We start from the raw sequence: 7,413 nt of genomic DNA on the forward strand, positions 1-7,413 counted from the left end.
GAAAGAGTGCCATAAATTACAACTGATGAGTAGGCAGACATGCCTCATGACATTTAAACTCCTAAAATGAAGAGCAGGCTATTACAACAAGAGAGAAATCAGAAGGATTTCATCACTCTTTTGGAGTTGTCACACGGCAAAGTCGTCTCAAAGTCTAGTCATGCTTTTGAAAGAAAACAGAGTGTGCGAAAACCCTCCATTAAAAACATTGTTCTTAGTGACTAGACACCCAAAAGAGCACTGGATGATTTGTGCTTTTGCTGGCTTAGAGAAGTGTAAGAAACGTTCAATGAAACAGGGAAAAACAAGCTAAAGTATTATTTCACAGTATGTAACAGATGCTAAAGACAGAGTTTAACTTGTTTTTGGCTTGTAGGGAGATTGGACCTTGGGCCCACAATGGGAGGTTGCCAACAGCTGGCCCTTTTGTCACACCTATCAAGAAAGTGATTGTTAGTTTAGTTTCTTGGCTGTTACAAAAACAAAATTGTGGAGACAAGCTGTCCAATCCCTTGTCCTAAAGACAGACATAGTGCAAGGGCACATTAATGTGGCTCAAAGTCAAGGATATAATTCAAACTATTACTAAACTATTACAAACTATTACTGCATAAGGTCCTTGCCATCTACTAACCACAGCAGTCTACCTGAGGCAGACTCACAACATTTCCTGGAAAGCTTAATAATAAAAATCCAAACAGCAGTGCAGCAGCAGTCCAAAATTACCTCTGATGGGTAAACAAACATATACACTGACCAACACAAATGAAGAGCAGATTAAGTCATTAAAACATACAGACATCTGAAATAGAGCTCATCGCATTTTTACCTTGTACTCACAATGACTGCTGCTCACTGTTGCGTGACTGCAGATCCACAGACACAGAATCAAAATACAAATTGCAATTATATAATGTTTGTCAAGTGCAGAGACACATTTCACAAACATACAGTGCCTCTGCAAGCGGTGATAGAATAAACTGATAACCAGGATGAATCAACTTTAAAGAGAATGTTAACACTTGGTCACAAGACGTGTGAGAGAGAGAGCAATCACTGATACAAAACCTGTTATAAGGCCTCTCAAGGTGACATGGGTCATTCCTGGGATTCGGTAACATTTCATATTGGAATATACATTTTTTTTCAACTACATATAATTAATTTTCTAAATACCCCACATCATTCATTAGACACATTAAACCTACACAAAAATCATCTACCTACCGCTCCTGTGTCTCTGATACGACGGCGTTTTAGTGCCTCGTTAAAAAAATAAAAAAAAATCTAAGATTACGAGATTAAAGTCGTAATATTACGAGAATAAAGTCGTAATATTACGAGAATAAAGTCGAAATACTACGAAAATAAAGTCGAAATATTACGAGAATAAAGTCGAAATGTTTCGAAAATAAAGTCGAAATGTTACGAGAATAAAGTCAAAATGTGTCGGTCATTTAAATCGTAGAAATTAAAGTTATAATGTTTTGAGAGTATAGAATTGCGCATGCAAATGGCCCGCATTGAGAGCACCGGGAGAAGTTGCGAGGCCAGGCCGGAATTGATTTGAATATTGTTGTGTCCGAGCGGCCGCATCATCTTACTGGGATGTCAATTTTAAGGACTCGCGGAAACAGCTTAATATCAAGAATATGATATTTATTAACAGACTGAACAGGAACAACGGTTTATCTTAACATCAGCTCACACACTCAATCGACATTCCTTTGGGGGGCGCTGTAGCTCTCTTATTTAACCCTTTTTTAATACACTACAAATATATGTGGGATTATTAGCAGAAATCATGTGTCATACTCGCGGGGACAGTATGCTTGGAAATAATATTTAATGTCTTCCATTGCATTCATTATTTGTAGTGCGCCAGCCACATAATAGCAATTAAGCTTTGTGCTTTTAGTGCTTTTAATATAAAACAAAGTCTCGGCTTTCAAAATCAGTTTTATAACGAAACACAAATTATGTGTCTTACACTGTAAGACCAAATACTAAATCTTTCATAAAGGAATTGGGTTGTAATTACTGAAAATACATAAAAACGTTCATTCGCCTCTAATTATTTGTGTAATTAGTACAAAAATGTAATTTTAAGTTTACAGCACTCAAATGCTTTCATTATTTTTTGGCAGTGTACTCAAATAATTTTAGTACAACCCCGTCTGCCGTCCCCGTGCTTACGCGCTCCGCCCTCAACTAGCTGCTGCAACTTTTGAAAAGACGCCATGTTGTTGTTGCGCTGACTCGCCTCGGATTTATTTAAATAAGTTTGCAACACAAGCTCGTATTTTATAGAAATAACGTAGGAGGGGATATTTTTCGATCGGGAATTTGCTGTGGTGTTGCCTGCGAGGACCTTTGTGGGGAAACGTGGCATGCGGTTTGATGAGCTTCTCTTCATCGTGCTGCCCGCGCAACTGTGAGTTAACGTAAGTTCCTTGCTTTATTTGTTTAAATGTGTTTAGTGTCTTAGCAGTTATTGTATTTTATGCAATTTCAAATTATTTGAGCCATTTTATCCCGCCTCACTAAAGGTCAAAAATCGATTGAATTGATGAAGAAACTGTATTTATTTTATATATATATAAGTCTGTCTTTTTGCATCGAGTGTGCACACATTAAAAAGTTTTTGGGTAACAAGTTGTAATGACCTCAAATTGGCGGTTTTGATTCGTATATTTAATTGGCTCGCATTGCTGGACATAAAGTAAAATGATTTTCATAGAGGTTTCTCAATAATTTGATTTACTTTGTTCCACGAGTTGTACATTTTTGTAAGGACAGGTATTTATAAATGTATTCAAGTTGTTGGCTCAAGCCATACCAGTAAAGCTTGTGTTATTTACCTAATGCATTTGTGTTCTTGCTTAAAATGTAACATTTTAAAGAGCAAATTATACTATATATATATATATATATATATATGTATGTATGTATGTATGTATGTATATATATATATATATATGTTTGTATTATGGGATTAAATTAAGCACCATATTTCACATAATGCCTTGTAAGTTAAATAACTGATTTGTTTCATGTGCTTTAAATAGAATTTTCCTGGTGTTTTGGCAAATATTACAACCTGACTAACTTCTCAATCTGTTTCTTTTCAGGATAAAAGTGAAGCAGCTGGAAGTTTAGTTTGGTATATTGATGTCCAATTATTAATTTTAATACACATTCATTGTATAGAGATACTGGAACCTACAGATTGGTGAGATCCTGGATTGCTGGCCTGCTTTAAAATGGAGTCACAGGTAAAAATATTTTTCTTAGCACACTTGAAAATGTTTTATATTTAAAGTACTTTATACTTTAAAGGGATGAACATTCTGTCATTAATTGCTCCGCCTCATGTCGTTCCAAACCCGTAAAACCTTCGTTCATCTTCAGAACACAAATTAAGATATTTTTGATGAAATCTGAGAGCTTTCTAACCCTGCAGAGACAGCAGTGTAACTGAAATGTTCCCAGGCACAGAAATGTAGTAAGGACATTGGTAAAATACTCCATACTGACGTAGAACACGCATGCTCGTAGCCTTGTTTACAAGCAGAGGAATGCACACGCATGTGTCGTGGTACTCTCTATAATGGCGGAGGATGGTGTCTTAGAGGAGAAGACCTGTAGAATAAAGTCGTTATTTTTGTTTTCTTTGCGCACACAAAGTATTCTCGTAGCTTAGTAAAAGTATTCTTGTCACATGGACTATTTTACAGATGTCCTTACTAATGTTTCTGGACCTGGGAACATTTCAGTTACATTGCTGTCTATGCAGGGTCAGAAAGCTCTCGGATTTAATCAAAAATATATTAATTTGTGTTCTGAAGATGAATGAAGGTCTTACAGGTTTGGAACGACATGAGGGTGAGTCATTAATGACAGAATTTTCATTTTTGGGTGAACTATCCCTTTAAAGTAATAGTTAGCCCAGAAAATAACATTTGCCATGAATTTACTCTCTCTCTCTGGCCATGCAAGAAGTAGCTGATGTTCCTCCTTCAGTAGAACAAAAGATAATTTTTAGCTGAATTCATGGTACTTGGTGATTCATAAAATGCAGCTCAACGGGTGCCATCGCTTTGCGAGTCAAAAAACATAAACAAGCAACACAAAATTAATACCCATGGTGGCACAGAAATCTTGAGCTCCAGACTCTGGTTTTCCTGGTTACAGTGTTATAATGTGCTGTCTGTATCTGCTTTTTGACTTACAAATTGGTGGCACCTGTTGACTTGAAGTTTATGAATCATCAAGGAACACAACTTCAGTTAAAAGTCATCTTTAGTGTTCTACTAAAGAAAGTAGCTTACATCTTGGTTGGCTGAAGGGTGAGTAAACATCAACCTGAAGAACCAGAAATAAAGTTGATCCCACAGGAAAAGTGTCTGAAGTACTTAGTTGAAGTGGTTACTCTTCTTAATGGCTGATAGGGTTGATTTTGAGTGATTTCTGTTGTGTTGTTACATACAGACGTTTTAGGGTGATGCATAGTATTGTGTGGCTGTGCTGATTAGATTCCATGTTAGATCAAGATTCTCATACTCAAGTCTCTAATTCTCATTCTGAAGGAAATATTAACATCCATGCTGCTGTCAGTGATGTCCATGATGAGCTGTTGTCCGCCGTGCTCCCTCCGCCTATCTGCTTGAGGATGACTCCAACGTTCTCAAGATGGGGGATGTAAGTGATCATGTTGCTTAAGCCTATGATACACGGGGCAACTTTTTGAGCAATTTTGCTGGGCAAAAAATGAGACGCAGGGCACACGACTGATCTAAAGTATCCAGATAGAAATTTGATGGCCATTCTCAATGGGAAAGTGCCCAAGCAATATTGCTCAAAAATGTTGCCCCGTGTATCATCACCTTTTAGAATTGAGAGAGAGATCACTAAAAATGAAAATGCTGTCTAGTCCTCACTTACACTTTTGCAGAAGACCAAAGAATTACTACAATTATAAAGGATATATTCAAAACCTGGAACTACAGCCTGAATGACATCTGAATGGCAGGAGAGATTGTTGGATAACCAAACCGTTTTGGTTTGAACTGGCTTCCATAGTATAGAGAAAAAAAATGCTATGAAAATCAATGCAACCTGAAACTGTTTAGTAATCAACAATCTCACCTTCCATTCAGATGTCATTCAAGTTCTAATTGCAGGTTTTAGAATATAATGTAGTTATTGTATGGGATAGAATGGTTTGGAGTAGATGTAAATATATGTCATTTATTAGCAGTCAGCCTTTGGAAGTTTAGAGTAACATTACTCTGTTTTTGTCTTCAGGTAGAACAATCTGATGAACCAGACGCTGGAGATTTATCACTTCGTCTCCTCTCCATTAGTGACAATTCAACAGTTGCCATGTTCATCTGCTCAGAGAAGACTGAAGTTGCACTTTGGGTAACATGGTTAACGATTTCCCATTATTGGCTCATGCATTTGTCATGCTTTTTGGACTAACTTACACCTTGGATCTAAGTTCCCCAAAAGAGTTGGACAGTACATGTGACTTTACCCGGAAAGTCTTGATGGGTCTGGAGGATGGGAAGCTGAGACCCAGAGCGTTGAGTCTTAAAAATGAACTTTTGTCAGTAGAGTTTCTTCAGTGTTTTAACAAAGGTACTCCTTTATTTGACTTTTCATTTAAACTTTCACTTCTGTCACTTTTAGTGAATTGTTTAATTTTTTTTTTTTTTTTTTTTACAATGTGTCTAGTATTTAATTTGCAGAACATTTTCTCGGTTGATTTTCTGGAATGGTATACATTCCATATACAGTACCATGTTCATCCACTCATAGAAATGACAGTTAAAAAAAAAAATACATTGCTCTATTTTGAAATCGTTCTCGTATATTCTATTCTTGTATAACTTTTATATTTCTAAAGTTACTGTTAGATGTGAATTTTGGAAGTGTTCCTATTTTAGGGAAGTGTTTACAGTTGAGTGATATCCAGATATCCATATTGTCCACTTCTAAAAGTGACAGTTACTATCTCAGCTCATTTTTCAAGGACCTTGCACTGTTTTGGAGAATGTATTTCCATTTGATGTTGAACAATTTAATGTTGATGTTTTGTTAATGATTTGTGGTTGCTTAATAAAAGAGTAACTTGCATTTAAATTGTCTGTTAACCCGTTTTTGTTTTTTATTTTATTTCAGAATGAGTATAGTTGGTGTATAGTTATTTATTAAAACTATAATGTTTTTACGAAGGTAAACTTAATTGTAATGTAACCCAAAAAATGAAGTCATCTTCAATTAATTTGAATTGGTTCTGTGAACCCAAAAACTCCTTGTAAAATTAACTTAATCAATACTGTTATAGTAACTTGTAAGATTTAAGTTAGTATCAGTTAAAATGACTTAGTAACATTTACTTAAAAAATGATGTTTCTTTTGAGTTAATATAATTTAAAAATTTCGATGTAATCAGTTTCAACTATTTTTTTGAGTTATATTAACTTATCCGGTTTTACAGTGTACAATGTGATTTTCAAGATATTTAATGTGGCGTGACAGATCGCTGTATTTATGTGAATAAATTCATTACATTATTGTAAAGATTCCACCACCTGCTCCGCAAAAACGTCCCAAACTTTAATTCCTCAAATAGCCTGTTTAATTAAACCACAATAAAACGTTCTAAGGTTGAAGTGGACTCAAATTTGTTAACATACGTTATATTGTTGTCTTTTCTGCTGTAAACGTTAAGTGACTATTCACTTACTGTTTTATTCATGGTATACTGTAAATGAGGACATGATATTTAACGTCTTCAATTCATTATTTGTAGCGCGTCAGCCAACCAGTAATCGCAACAATTTTGTGCTTTGTTGCTTTTACACACAGCTCAGCTTTCAAATTCTGCCGGTTTGATAACGAAATACAAATTATAAATGATGTTGAAGGAACATAAGGCATAAAATAAAAAGTTTAGCCTAATTTATAATGAAAATGTCTCGTCGTTAGTTATTGTAATCGGAAAGATGATTGACTCACATGCCGTTTAACAAACACATTATTGCAATATAGCCTACATATTGTTTATATTTCGCTATAAAACTGACAGATTTTGAAAAATGAGATTTGGAATATCTCCCGATGCTTCCAATCCGGGCCATTGCATGAGCAAAAGGCTAGAATAGCCTATCTCAAAATATTACTAATCTTTATTCTCGAAACATTTCGACTTTATTCTCGTAGTGTTTCGACTTTATTCTTGAAATATTACGACTTTAATCTCGTAATCTTAGATTTTATTTTATTTTTTTTAAGGAGGCACTAAAACGCCGTCGTAGCCTACTCTGATAACAATGATAAATAATATTTATAGGACTGAAGCTAAAAATACACAAATTGTGTGTCTATGGTCTGTTTATTCTTGTA

At 35.2% G+C, this 7,413-nt stretch overlaps 1 long non-coding RNA gene across 1 annotated transcript; it reads left to right on the plus strand.

The window, feature by feature from the left end:
- The first annotated feature begins 1,562 nt into the window (after window positions 1-1,562).
- LOC131546864 (uncharacterized) lies at window positions 1,563-6,106 on the plus strand. The gene is made up of 4 exons (XR_009272798.1): window positions 1,563-2,444; window positions 3,132-3,275; window positions 4,590-4,701; window positions 5,308-6,106. It is a non-coding gene; the product is annotated as an uncharacterized LOC131546864 (long non-coding RNA).
- The last annotated feature ends 1,307 nt before the right edge of the window (window positions 6,107-7,413 follow it).

The sequence above is a fragment of the Onychostoma macrolepis genome, chromosome 01, assembly GCF_012432095.1.
Source record: "Onychostoma macrolepis isolate SWU-2019 chromosome 01, ASM1243209v1, whole genome shotgun sequence".
In the NCBI taxonomy this organism is placed as follows: domain Eukaryota; kingdom Metazoa; phylum Chordata; class Actinopteri; order Cypriniformes; family Cyprinidae; genus Onychostoma; species Onychostoma macrolepis.